A 14398-nucleotide genomic window follows, 5' to 3' on the forward strand; every position below is an offset into this window, starting at 1 on the left:
GTTTCGACGCTCTGCCCGGCATCCTCGAGCCAGGATGCTCGGGTGCTGACCGCCGTCGCCCAAGTAACAGGACACAACAACAAAGACGTGCAAAGTCAACTATCTCTGGACGGGATTCAAATTCAAGAATACTGCTGACATCGGCCAAAAGGCTCTTCACTGCCTTTCCATTCAAATGAGCTGTTTTGCATGTTTTGGAGAAGTCCGGGCAGGATCACACTATGAAAACAAATGGCAGGGCTTTAAGATAACAGAACCAAAGCTTGGCAGGGCTAATGTCATCACAGGCCATTATGGTCAAACTAACTTGAATGGCTGATGCTAAGGGCAACCATGTTGGGTATGCAAAGCATTGTGGTAGGGTGCAGAGATTCATTTTGAAAAGAGAGCTTGCTGCTCTAGAAAAATCAAAGATCTTTTCTAAATTATACCAAATACATCTTAACTCCAGTAGGATGACGTTACAGTATAACTTCAAAAGACAAATTTAATCACTAAGCATACTTACTTTTAATAATTCAGTAAGTACAAAAATGGTGCCAATACAATAACCGACTTAAAATGACGAGTAATGTGTAGCTAGGGTTTTGTATAATCCTGCTATTCCATTTGATTTTGTGTTGTGCTACTTAATTATAGTTTGTAGTGATTATTATTTCAAAAGAAGTGGCTACGCAATGGATTTTTAACAAAGATTATTACACAGCTGTGTTAAATACTTGATTCTGACAATTCGAGGTCTGTAATTTCTCTATAACAGACTGTTGTTATGAAGAACAGACTGTTGCTAGGGATGCGGCTCTAATCACACAATCAGGAGGACAAACTAACTGAAATCTAATAAACTGTTATCATATCAATCCACCAAAAGAAGTCCGGTAAATTTGACGTTGTTTACAGAGGGGAAAAAAGAAAAAAAGGCAAAACAGTTGAGAAAGGGGAATAAGGGTTAAACAATGAAAAAACTGTCGGCTACATCTAATGTGAGTACTATTAGCTCAGTTAGCTCATTTTAAAGACCCCCTCCAGTGCAAGTCCAGTGTTTAACTTTGTAAACATCTCCATGTGGTGTTTTTCATGTGCTACAAGACACAACAGGGACAACATGAGCAGTCATCTCCATGGCTGGGCCTGTTGCTTTTAAACTGCAGTATACCAAGGACAGGCTGAACAACACGTTTTCAGACTGGCAGGTTTGAGACGTCACAAACCTAAGGAGCCAATCCCCGTAGTGGACGGATTTACGCTATGTATATCATTATGTGTAACCTATGGCAACCAATTCTGCGATGCGCGAGCCAGCTGTAACCACCATCGTAAATTTTGCAAACTCACTACTGACTACTAATGTCAACGTTACGACTACTAATTACTACATTTCAAGCTCGCTAAGTTTCTTCAAGTTGCCACTAAACGATGGCAGAGACGTGCTTTGTTTTCGCGACGGAAGGGGCGGTTGGGAATTTGCATAGAGGGCGGGGCCTATGCAGATTTTTTAATTTTTAATGAGGGAGAAGGAGGAGATGCCTTGGGAGGATTTTTACAAGGTAATTAAACGTATTTTAGTCTTAAAACATGACTGGCGTTAAGAAGGCTACAGAGTTAACCGTTGCCATGGACGCAGCTCTCACTGTGCACTCAACGGACTAATTTCGCGTAGGGGTAATAACCTGCTCACTATGTATGTATTATCCCTTACTTAGAATCAGATTGCATGCGGAAGAATTCTTTTTGTTATCTGGGGACAATTTTCTTCCAGACAACCAAACAAAATATTTAAAGTCGTAAGTTTAAGATAAAGTTGAGTGGCATTAGTCTACAGACAAAATGCATCTGGTCTTGTTTTCCTCATAACAAAATCTACATTTGTTTTTGGTAGCAGCTGATCGATTCAAGAGTAGGAGTCGATTGCCTGAGCTGTTTACATATGAAGCCGATTTTTGACTTCTTTGTGGAAAAAAAACCTGCCTGAGGTAGATCAGACGTAATCCAAAGTGACCACAAATTAGGCAAAAGAAGGTGCATCAAATGAAGGTTGAGATTCCACGTCGGGGTGCGTTAGGACATTTATCATCAAGGCGATCCGTAGCTTTTAATTCATTTGACATCTTTCAGCCCTAATACAGTATCTGACTCCTGAGAAGCACCGGTACGACGTCACACAGCGTGACATCCGCAGCAAAGCAGCGGGTTGCGGGGACGAGTCGTTGAAATGACACACAATGGAGACCAAGGCCGTAATGTGTGTACCAGATTCACGCCTCATATCTGAAAGAGCTTAAGCCAGCGGCACGCACGACTCCCGCCCTACCGCTGCTCTCAATGTTATTCAAATGACAGCGCTATTCTATTTTCACCTTGCGTCTAATGTGACCATTCCTCCTATGTCAGCAACATTTACTGTCCTTTCTTTTGTGCCGGAGACGGATATGCTAGCGAAGTGGCAAATTAAATCTAAAAATGGGATTATCCTGGGATGCATGCGTGTGGGTGGATGCTGGGATTGAGCCTGAATGTAGCTCTCAATTATTCTCCTCTGAAATCTCCCATCCCATCAAATCTCCCGTGATATGAGCCCCCGAGGCCTTATCGAAAAGGTGAAATGACACATTCGCCGACGGTGGCAAGTTTTTATGCCTTGATCTTGTGAATACGAGGCTGTGAAATAACATAAGAACATCGACAGGGGCTTGAAAAGCAATGTAAACAATGTACGCAAAAAGAAAATATACACCGCCGCAAGGAAGTGGTTAGGACAACAGAAAAGGAGGGGCTGGATTGAGTTGAGAGAGAAACGGGTTAGATGGATGTAGCAGGGGATGTTTGTGTGTGTGTAGGTGTTTGTGTGAGGGAAAGGAGGAGGAGGAGGAGGTGGGGCGGCGTCGGCAGGCAAACCTATCATCCACAGAGCCCACCAGTAAACTCTGGAGGGCAAACAATCTCCCTAATTGAATTCAATCCAGGCTCACCGCAGGAGGCACCGAGGCTGGTGGCTCCATTAAGTATGGAGAGGGTTGGTGGAGGTGGAGGGATGCGTGTGTATCGAACAGGCAGGGAAGGGGAGGGCTTTAGCTGGCATGACAAGTGAGCGAGGAAAGGGAAAGGAGATAAGTAGGAGACGCGGGGAGCAAACACGGGGTTGCAGACGACAACAATGACAAACAGACAGGGAGAGGAGGAGGAAGAGCTCGGCGCGTGAAGGTTTTGGTGGTTAAGGGGTGGAGGCGGGTGGGGGTGTGCGAGGAGCAGGAGACTCGAGGCGGAGAGAAATGGAAGCCAGCTGCGCTTTTGCATGATTACACCGAAAACATCATTTGCATCAGGGAATGAAATCCAAACACGCTCGGTAGATACGTATGGTTACCGACCCAAAAGGAAAAAAAGGCCTCCTTGTTGCTGGCGGCAGAAATTAAAGGCTTACTGGTGATGTCCCACAGATTTGCATATGAAGATGAGTACCTATCATGAGTCATTTTCATAAACATCCTACTGCACACAAAGAACAAGCCCGATTGGCCCACATGAATCTCTTCATTACAGGAAAAACTGCTTGTGTGCGTAATCTGGGATCTATTTTATGACATGGAATGACACATTTTGAGTTTTTTCCGCTCGCTTTCTGGCACGAATGGTAAGAAAATAGCACAATACCTTGATGTAAGACGATTCGATTCTTGAGTGTTCCCCTCACAAGTCCAGCATATCACATTCCAGATAATAAAACCATGTTATGTCCTGTGAGGAAACAGAGAGAGGAAACAGGTTAGAGGAAAGAAAAGGAGTGGAAACACTTGTTTGTGACAGGGGACGTAATTAAAAAGTCCAGCAGGAGGAAGTTTCCATGTTTGCCAAAGATGAGTTTAAGACACCGTTTAGCAGGCCTGGATTCAAATCTCACTGAAAATAATGACTTTTCAATGCCAGAAATGTTCCCAGAAAAACGTTATATTTCGGTCACTTCTGGGTCGTCCATCATTAAGTGGCATCTTCATAAATTTTTCAGTTGTTGTCCAGTTCCCACACGGGAGTTAGAGCCCGCTCGCCGCTGTATGAAGTGCTATTCAGGTCACATCAGCTTTTAATGGCTGATTTATTAGGGCCCAACTGGGGCTCGGTGATGGGCTGCAGGACAAAGAGCCTGTTTTAAACTGCATTAACACTCTGCAGTAAATATCCCATGCAACATTAGCATTTTGATGACTGCCTCCCCCAGTCACCTTTCGCGCAGTCTCGTTTCCCTTCGCACACATTTTGCTCCCCTGCTCGGCCTCTTCGCCTTTGTGGCGATCCATCTTGTGCCTCCTTTTCTCTTTCATTACATTTCTTTTTACTCGTCATTTAACATAAACCTTCGCCGGGCTGATTCCAGTGTCCAGCGGTTGCGTGTAATTATGTCTGAAATGATGAGCTGAATGAACACCAGACTAAATTTAAATTGTATTCAGCAAAACAGAAAAGGAGGTTTCTGAAAAACATGTCACCTTACTCCCTTTCATTATTGTGATGCAAACTATCCTTACATGCCTTTTAATTAAATCTCACCTGCAATCATAAAAGAAGAGATGAGAAGCAAAGCTTTTATAATTGAGGCATCGATAGCCTTAGGTTAGGGACTTGAATAATAAGCCAAAGTAAAAAAGGACTAATCAGGAGGAATGCGTTTACTATGCAAATTAGGCAGATATTGGATTTGACAGAATTAATCCGACCTATTTGGATTGTATGTCACATATCCACATATCTTTTTATAGCAGCGGCATATGCTTTAAAGTACCTTCCATCTCTATAATAAGTCATACACAAAGCAGAGACAAACAAACACCTTCAGTTGTTATCAAGTCTGAATTTCTGCAAGTGTGTCACAGATCAGAAATAATCCGGGTGAAATTGTTCCACTTTTTTTGCGCAGAGATGCAACAACAGAAAAAACTCAATTATATTGCCAAACTTCCAAATATCATCTGGGCACAACGGCCGACCAATCCTGGCCTCCGAACAAGTGCCGGGGACGTGGCGCATCAAATCTGCCGTTCATTATGTTTGATCAAATTTGAGACTTTGGCGGAGAAATCAGATGCCGTAGATCAGTTCGGCTGAAGCGCCGATGCTAGTTTGGTCAACAGAGCATCTGCCAGTCATTTAGCAAGCCTGGAAGAGTTTTGAGAGGAATACAATTGCACTATATTAGAACAATGCAAACTGTTGCACAAAAGGAGAGACGGAGTTCACAGAGAATAAAAACACCAGGGAGTCTAACACTGGATCCAAAGCTAATTTACATGAATTACAGTAAATGTACAAACGCTAATTATACATATTAAACCCTTTTATAAACACACATTCACCGTAACTCTCACTGTCAGAGTCCAATTCTAACCTGCTCTCTTATAATCATCTGTGTTAAAGTACTGGCACTAGTTGAGAACTGAAGCTTCAAACATTTCTTCAAAGGGTTTTGGAGCAGAGAAATGTACACCAGGCAGTCCCAGGCACTCAGGGCAATCTTGTACCATTACTACAAGGATGCTCATTCCAAAGATATGATATTTTACTTTTGTACTAAGCATGGATGACCCAACGTGACACCGTGTGAGATAGCTGCTTACTGCTTTACTTGTTCAGTAAAGGGGCCCATCTTTGTGACTTGTATAAATAAAAGCCGGCTGTAGTTGGTGTGAATGAAATCAGATAAAACAATAACAGGATATTGCATAATATTCTTTGTATACAGACATTTAGAGAAATGTTTAAAGTGTCTAGTTTTAGACATAAGAAACAGTTAAGCTCACATTTAACAGATTAGGGTGATGAGTGTTAAGCATTACTCAAAAATACTCAAATATAATTCATTAAAAAGTGGTGTTGCATGACTGGCTACTTTTGGAAATAATAACAAACGGCTGACATAATAGCTGCTTAAGCTTTTCTAACGTAAGCTAACGTAATTGTAAGCTAACATTAATTTAAGCTAATGTTTGTGAAAGCTAATGTTCAGTTAAGCTAAAGTAAAAGGGAGCCAACATAAATATACGTTTACATTAACATAAGCTAACATTAACAAAAGGCCATGTTAACGCAAGCTATTAGCAACGCAGACTGACGGGAACTGCTTCATGGCTGATGATATTTATTTAAAAAGTTCAGTTTGAAACAATTCTAATTAAAGGGTTAGTTTTACAACAACTTTTATTTCATGTTATTCTTAAAACCACCTAGCCAACTGCGCACTGACCTGCTAGCTACTTGATCTCTAAATGTTATATTGCAACTCTATTGTTTTTTTCATGAACAGGAAAAAAGAAAGTATAGTGTTTTGCTACCTCTGCATACAAACATTTTAACTGGACATCCTTTTGAAGGCCATTTAAAATGAAGCTAACGTTCACGTAGGCTAATGTTAAAGGAAACCAACAGAAACATGAGTTACTTTAACGCAAGCTCATGTTAACACAAGCTAACATTAACGCAAGCTCATGTTAACATCAGCAAAGCAGACTGACAGGGGAACTGCTTCATGGCTATAAATCAAATTTAAAAAAAAATTCTTCTGGTTAATGGGTGAAGTAAAGTTTCCAACAACTGTTCACCTGCTGTCGGTAAATTGTTATTTTTGAAAACTGCTGAGTCACCTGCCTAGCTACCTACCTAGCCACCTGCTAGCTACTTAATTTCTTATTGTTCAATTGCAGCTCTGCTTTGTTATGAACAGGAAGAACTAAATTATATCATTTTGTCACCTCTGCATACAGATATTTTAACCGAACATCCTTGTGAAGGCCATTTAAAAAGATGCAAAAAAGTGTTATTCTTGTTAAAGAAAGGCTTGCCGGGATATCATTATGAGACGGAAATGACAGTGGGATTTGGGTTTTACATGACGTTATTAACTTTTCACTGACTTCTAAGGATATGCAGTCTGTCAGTGTTACAGAAAGCAGAAAGTAATGTGAAAGAGTTTTGTTAGACTGCCAAGTGAGTCAGCCAGGATCACTCGATATCTGAAAGTGAACGATTCCCCACTGCAGCTAGAAGCGCACAAACCCAAGAAGAGGGACTGCATTTGGGAACTAAATGGCATTAATACACACGCGAAATGATCCCAAGAAATGGCGCCTTTGGCCTTTTTCTTAATCACATTATCTACTGTAGTCTGTTTTCCAGTTCCCATGGTGGAAGGAGTGTTTAGTAAATTACAAAGTGATGAAACACAGTCTGACTAGCCCGCTTTCACTGCCATGAACTTGCACCGAAATTTGATTTCACACCCCAGATGTGATTCATTGTGGTACAGTGTGCTGGACATCACTGTTGACTGTGCTCACAAGTGCAACGGACCGTGTTTCCCAGCACGCCTAACTGTAATGTCGGGTGTAACAATGATTTCCTGCCACGAGAGATGTAGAGTTTCATCTTCCTTTAATGTGTTTGCTTGAACAAAACCAAAGAACGCATTAAAACAGGGCGAAACAGGAAAAATCTATCATGGCTTTACAAGAATCTGCCGTGTTGTAACAATCCTAAGCTGATTCACATTTCCTTCAAAGCGCACAAATAAACGTGTTGACCTTCCTGTTTCAACTACCGTACAAAATCCCTGTTTCTGATGTTTGAATGTTCATCAAAGATACCAAAGCTGGCCATTGTTGCACGGTTATATTCATGTATAAATTTAAATAAATATGTTAAACACTTGAATGCGAGTACTTTGTGTTTAATCTGGAGAACCAATTACACACCTGAACAAAAGCTTACAACACAGTCAGGGTTTTCCAGCAAGTATCAGGGCCACAAAGCACTACTGAAGAGTGACTATGAGAAAGAGGAAGTCGACCTTTTCTTAATCGTTCAAATTAAAAGCTTAATGTTGCTGCTTTTTAAATTAAAAGGATGATAAATGGTAACAAAAGAGTATTAAAATGGTACAAAACAGAACCACAAAGCTAAATTGGATGCAAACAAGTCCAAAAGCATAATGAATATTAATTTTTTGGATTGGATGCACTCGCCGTCTGCTGCTCTACAGCCTGCACTGGTTGTGCAGCTGTTGGTTGCCTCAGCCTCGGGCTTCATGCTGTTTCAAAGGTAGACAACTAATCATGATGAATTGTACAGGGGCATGAATTAGAGCAACTGAAGAGAATCGGAGCAGGATTTACAAAACTCTACATGTCTCAAGGCAAAATATTGCATACTGTAGTTTTAGTGCGTCCTTGAAACGTATTAGCGGCACCGGCTTTTCATTGTGTGTCCAAAATACCCTGCTATTAGGAGACAAAAGCACATATGAGAAAAGCAGTGGACGCATGCAGCCGCTGTATGACTGATCCAAGTCGACAGCCTGTGGTGTGTCTCTATAAAAGCATTTACTGAGGCACGGCACCGTGGCCCGCCGAAAGCTCATCAAAGAGTGGCTTATTTTATCAGCCAAGTGGAAAATGTGCTGAGAGGGAGAGAGAGAGGGAGAGAGAGGGAGCGGCAATAGTGAGGAAGTCAGCGAGAGTAACGAAGCTATTGTGCCCATCGCTGACCCAAACACCCGCGTTACAGTAGTCACGGCCGCTCACAACAAAAGCCCTAATCGGCGGAGCAGGGCTCTAAATTAAACGGCCCTGCGGTTGTGACACGGTAACTGACAAGCCGGCCTGTGCGTCCTCGGGCCGAAGGCGAAGGAGATATGGCTAATGAACAAAAAAAGGTATTGAAATGAAGGCATCTTTTACAAGGCGAGTCAGCCTTGAGTAACCTACATACTCCTGTGTGGAGAGTGGAGTGTGCAGCATGCGCCGGTAGTGCTTATTCAACTACTTGCAGCTGTTTCAATGCAGACTTTCAAATGAGCTGCTCTCAGCGACAGAAATAACCAGGCTTCATAAAGATTTAGTTTGCACCCTCAGGTAAAGTGCACTTCTGGTGGAACACACCGTGATGACTTTCACCTAATGTAGCTAGAACACCTCTCGCATATATTAGGCTGCAAAGGCTGCATATATTAGGAGTTTAAAAACTATAAAAAAAGGGAACAGAAAAGGGCCTCTTAGTTCATGAAATGCAAATTTAAAATATTGCATTGCTATTATCAGTTAAGTAATCATAGCCAGACACCTATTGCTCATTCAGGAGCTTACCAACTGAAGTCAATGGGCAGCATTTATCATGCATGGGCAGCATCGCTACCCCCAAGGGTCACATTAAATTCAGGCAAGCTGATAACAATTGACTGAGGTTGTTGGCAACTGCAGGAAGATTATGTACACTTAAATGCCTCTTCACTTTCTCAGTGTGCACTTTCTCCTCCTTCTACGATTATCTTCAAGATTTTCCCATCAGTCCCTATTTCTCTCTCACACTGTGGCAAACCAATGAGAGGAGGTGATGAGGCACGCAGCGGTCCTTCCCCCGCAGACTTCCTTATACACGGCCTCTAATTGGCTTTAATTAGAAAGGGCTGAACCTAAGGATATAAGGGGTTTCTATGTAGTGAATGCATGCGTGTGCTCTTGTTGGTGTGATGAAAAGAAAAGGAAGAAAGGCCGCCATCTTAAGGTTCTATTCGTGGGTGTATACAGGCTCGTGTGTTTGAATATTTATGGAAATACTGCCTTTTTGTTGTCCTCAGCACTAGATTGCTTCTTAAGCCAAAAGAAGATTTTTATTATCACATGATCTCCCGAGCAATCCCATCTCAAGGCCCGATACTAAATGCATGAAACGTATTGTCACAAATAAGCCGTCAAAATGCCATACATTCACATGGAAATTTCCCCCGTTCTCCTGGGGCCGGCGAGCTGTTTACCTTAGCCGGAGAATATCATTATGATAATCACGCTTGTCTTTATTTGGAATACATACATATTCCCACCACGATGACCAACCTTGCAGGAGAACATAAAAGTCAATAGAGAGGAAAATTGTAAGGGTGACACTTGTGGGACTTGACACCATAGGTCCTTCACGAGGGTGCACGTCGTGTGCATGTACAATCAGCCGTTTAGCATTTTTCTGTGATGGTTAACGGTTGGACGTTTGTTCTGTGGAGGGTTGCCGGCCAAGGCCGTGGAGAGAGGCGCTCAGAGAGACAAGGAGGATGTGCTTGAGATGAGATGAGTGCTGCAAGACATCAAAAAAGAGGATTACCTTCAATGGGTCGTGAATTATATAGTGCTCTTGAAATGCGCCATGCTACTAAAAATAATGGCTTTTGCATTCTAATTAACATAAACCAGGGATGCAGATAATGTAATCTGGTATTTTCTGATTAATTGAGCTGCTGTTAGTTTACAAAATGTCCAAACTTAGAATCACAGAGGCCAAAGATTCATTTGTAATTCGTTGGGATGCACCAAGCAGCGGACAAGCAGCCCCGCCTACTCCCCAAGCAAAGTATCCAGAGTCGTATAGACAGAGAGTTGCGTCAGTGGAGGTCCGATATGCTCCATGATCCGCCATTGCGATGTCGCAACTCTCTCTCTCTACGGCTGTCAGTCAGGCACATACAGACCCATGTGTAAGGTTGAACCCAGCTGTCAGCCAAAAATCAAAACACACAGAGGGTAAACTGAGTGCGATCCAGTATTGGTTGAGAGTGTGGATATTAACTATTTATTTTTTATAGTGTGTTAAACAGACTGCTGTCTTTGGAACGCGTCTGTGTCTGTGATCACTGCGGGTCACAGAGCGCTGACGCTGCACAAGGCGCGCATGCTGCGGGATTTCCTTCTCGTAAAGCGACTGCTTGCATCCATTGAGTGCATCTTGCTAACTTCTCATCACTTCCCTGGGATAAACGTTGCCCCACTTATAAACTTGAAGCTGAAGCGGCGCTGGTAATTCCAACAGAGCGCGGGTTCGCCCTCGGAACATGAGACGTTTTCAGTCCGAGGCAAAGACGCAAAACTAAATGACAATAGCCTCTCCAGCAACCTCTCCTGATTAGCGCGTGTTGCGTTCGCTGTCACTGCGCAAAAAAAATCATTGATGCGCTTGGTGTGGTGTGCGAAAGTGCCTAATAATTTTATGTCACGCAATCGGCTGGAGTAATCTGCACTTTAAAAGGTGATCGGCCGATCACGATCCCCTAATTAGACCCCAAATCGGCCGATTTTGATCGACGTCCGATCGATCGGTACATCCCTGGTCTAAACTTTAACATATTCCATTTATGGTCACATAATAATTAAAATACAGCACAAAATAACACATTGAAGAAGCCCTCACGAGACCTTTTTTGGCATTTGTTCTTTAAAATAGATCAATGGTCAAAATTGTTGCCATTTAGATTCTGTCAAGTGAATTATAAATAACTGCTAATTTAATGAGCTCTAAATCGATTATAAAAATGGTTTCAGATTGATTTTCTTTAATCATTCCAGCACTAATCTAAACCACACGCATCTGCTCTTTAAAAGGAAAGGACACCGTGTCCCAAAGCAGTTCCCCTCCAAAGTGAAAAACAGAAAACCTGCAACTGATTGAAGCAGCGGATCGAGTTACAAGTAGTTTACTTCTGAATCCTGTTTCCATGTGAGCCTCAACCAGCCCTCTGTGCCCTTGCCCTCCCCACCCTGACAAATATGGAACTTGACCCTTTCTGAATTCTGACGGCGACCTGCACACTCAATATAACCTTAGCGAAGTCGAAGGGAGTGAGGTGTGTTTCCAATAAAGACAAGTCGTTCAGTGTGTGTGTGTGTGGAGGAGTATGTATGCACGCTCTGTGTTTATGTGAAATTCAATTGTGTGTGACTGTGTGTGTACACGTCTGTGTCTTCACACAGGTCAGCGTAACCGCATGTTTATTTGTTCATATATGCTTTAAGGTGTGTGTATGCGTGTTTGTATGGCTGTGCAAGGGTTCAATAAGCATGTGTGCAGCAGGGGGGCTCTGGAGTGTCTCAGCACCCCAAGGCGCCAAGGACATGGCTTGACAGGTGTGTGTGGAGGACCTCAGTGGTCTGCAGAGCAGCAGCGGGCGGCAGCACAATGTGCCCATTCAGGCCTGGAAGGAGACAACCGAGATATCGCAGGACCCCTGTGTGGAGGCGGGGGCGGTCATTTGGGGGCATGTCAACCTTTCACGGTGACTACAAAGAAAGACATAACTGTAACTGCATCAACACAGTAATGGGCTGTGTGACCCCATGCCGGGGAGCTGTCGATTGGTATGTGACGGATTTAGGTTGTCCATACAGTTCCTTCTGGGGTTTGACTATTGAGGCTTAAAATTGGGCTTAATGTAGAGCTATAGGACTTCATGGGTGAGCAGTCGAGAATAGCAGCGACTTATAGAAAAATAGTGGAAACACTTGGAAGTATAGTACATAGTATATTGTATATATGGATAGTATAGTATATAGTGCAGTAAGTATTTTTGTGCCCTTTAATTAAAGGGCCAGATTGGGATCGGAAAGGGGCGATTTTAGTCCAATGGCCGCCAGCTGAATTGGTTCTACACCAAATAATAGGGCTGTCACGGTCTTCACAAGAAGCGCAGCGCTGTTTTGGGAGGAGCGCGAGAGTCGGGTGGTAGAGCGAGTGAGAGAGGATGGCTACCTAAAGTATCGGGGATCAGAGTAGCAGAAGAGCAGAGAAAAGAGTGATCGCTAGCTGCACAATAAAGCGTACGATTCCTCAAGACTCAAGCCGTACTCCCGTGTATCGAAGTGACGGGCGTTAGCCCCGAAGCTAGCTACAGCGTCGGCCCTGGAGCAGAACAACAATAAGTCTCCCCTGTGCTTTCTGACTACGGTCGGGGCGCTGAGGCGCGTTCGTTTCTTCCATTGGTTTGTAGCAGGCTGTTCTGTTGGAATACAAGTCGCACTACTTTAAACATGAAGCATTCTGGGACTCTGGAAAGCAGATTACTAAATAGTTCGTGGGCAAGTGTTATCGGCTGTGCCTCAACTTTGAATTCGATCAGATTATTGTAGTTCGAATTATTAATATGCCACCAGGTTTGAACGATATATATGGAATTTCGATTGATAAGTGACAACCCGACTATATAATCATTAAAAAGAGAAAAAAATACATCTGTCCTCATCAAAACAACACTGAAAAGTAATTTCAGCCATCAGTTATTCTGAAAAATTTTAAAAATTCCAACAACAAATGTAACAGGATGACTTATTTCCAATTTAGTATTCATAACCCATTAACAAAAATGAGTGAAGTGGTAAAAGTGTGAAATAGTTATAATATTGGCAACCAGCTGGAGGGACAGTTTGAAAAATTTAACAGCTGCACATTTGCGTTTTCAATGCATACACTCTCAGTATCACCTAGACTGAAAGAACCCACATGACAAATCACCGCGATACACAAGCTAATGGCAGGAAGTGACAGAAATGGCCAATGTCTGGAAGAATTACATGGCTGTGACATCCGTACTACCTTAATGCATATCTGCAAGCTTTTAAAACACACACAATGCCACCAGCGCCGCTATCCATGCAGAAAATTGGACAGCCATCCTTCAGCTCAGACATAAATTTGTGGGGCAGCAACACGCGTCGGAGAGCAATAACGTATGGAACGAGTCTCTGCTGAAACAAAAAAGTAATTGAATCGAGGATGAATATAGACGGGGTGGGATGGGAGTTGAAGGAAAAGATATGAATTTGATGCTTTCTGAGAGAATGCTTTAAGGACAAATGCAGGAACGACACGTTTGTGTAAAGGTGTATTCAGTGAATTACCACGGAGGAAAGAAGCTGCTGAAAATTTTGACATAATCCAGAATTATAATATTACGCCTGTTGTTGCCCTTGATGGTGAAACAAGAAGTCTTTGTGGTTCAATAACCCCAACCCCGAACATGCCTTTTCTGTTAGAATCCCTCCGCTATACCCACTTCCAAAACATACCCAGCATCAGCAAGATAACCTTAACCTACATGAGTTGTAGCCACATAACACAGACCAGAGGTGTCTGCAGCAGCAACCCCCGAGTCCCAAGGCTATCTGCCCACTAAATCACATTTGTAGAGTCATATTAAACACGTAGCCCTGAGGAGAGTAAAAGCTCAGCTAAAGAATGATAGGCATCTCTCTATCACTGAAAGCCTGCGCTGCATTATTCCATGCTAGTGCCTGATGTGATAGCATGTGGCAATTGACTGCTTTAATGTGGACTGAGGAAAACGTGTTCAATTCTTCTTGGGCACAAGCGAGAGATAAGGGGCAATGTTCTCATCAGGTCAACTGCAACGAGCAAATGTGAGTGAGCGGAATGGATGTGAAAGGAAACAGTCGCTAGCCGTGCTAATGCATGGCCACATGTGAGGGGGGAAAAGGTGTGCTTATGCTTATAATTACAAGGCTGCGGAGAAAAAGACGGGAATTAAATGCTTGGATGCTCAAGGTAGCAAGCAAGGTATAGGTAACCTTTATGCTGCACTCTG

At 42.8% G+C, this 14398-nt stretch overlaps 1 protein-coding gene across 1 annotated transcript in view; it reads right to left on the minus strand.

Moving 5' to 3' along the window:
• Window positions 1-14398, minus strand: part of LOC138600386 (adhesion G protein-coupled receptor L3) — a 242443-nt gene that overhangs the window by 212615 nt on the left and 15430 nt on the right. Inside the window, exon 2 of the mRNA XM_069671786.1 lies at window positions 3652-3735. The gene's annotated coding sequence lies outside the window, so the exon portion shown is untranslated. The remainder of the gene's footprint in view (window positions 1-3651; window positions 3736-14398) is intronic.

The sequence above is a fragment of the Semicossyphus pulcher genome, unplaced genomic scaffold, assembly GCF_022749685.1.
Source record: "Semicossyphus pulcher isolate SPU_LCO1_2020_fin unplaced genomic scaffold, fSemPul1.0.p SCAF_21, whole genome shotgun sequence".
Lineage (NCBI taxonomy): Eukaryota > Metazoa > Chordata > Actinopteri > Labriformes > Labridae > Semicossyphus > Semicossyphus pulcher.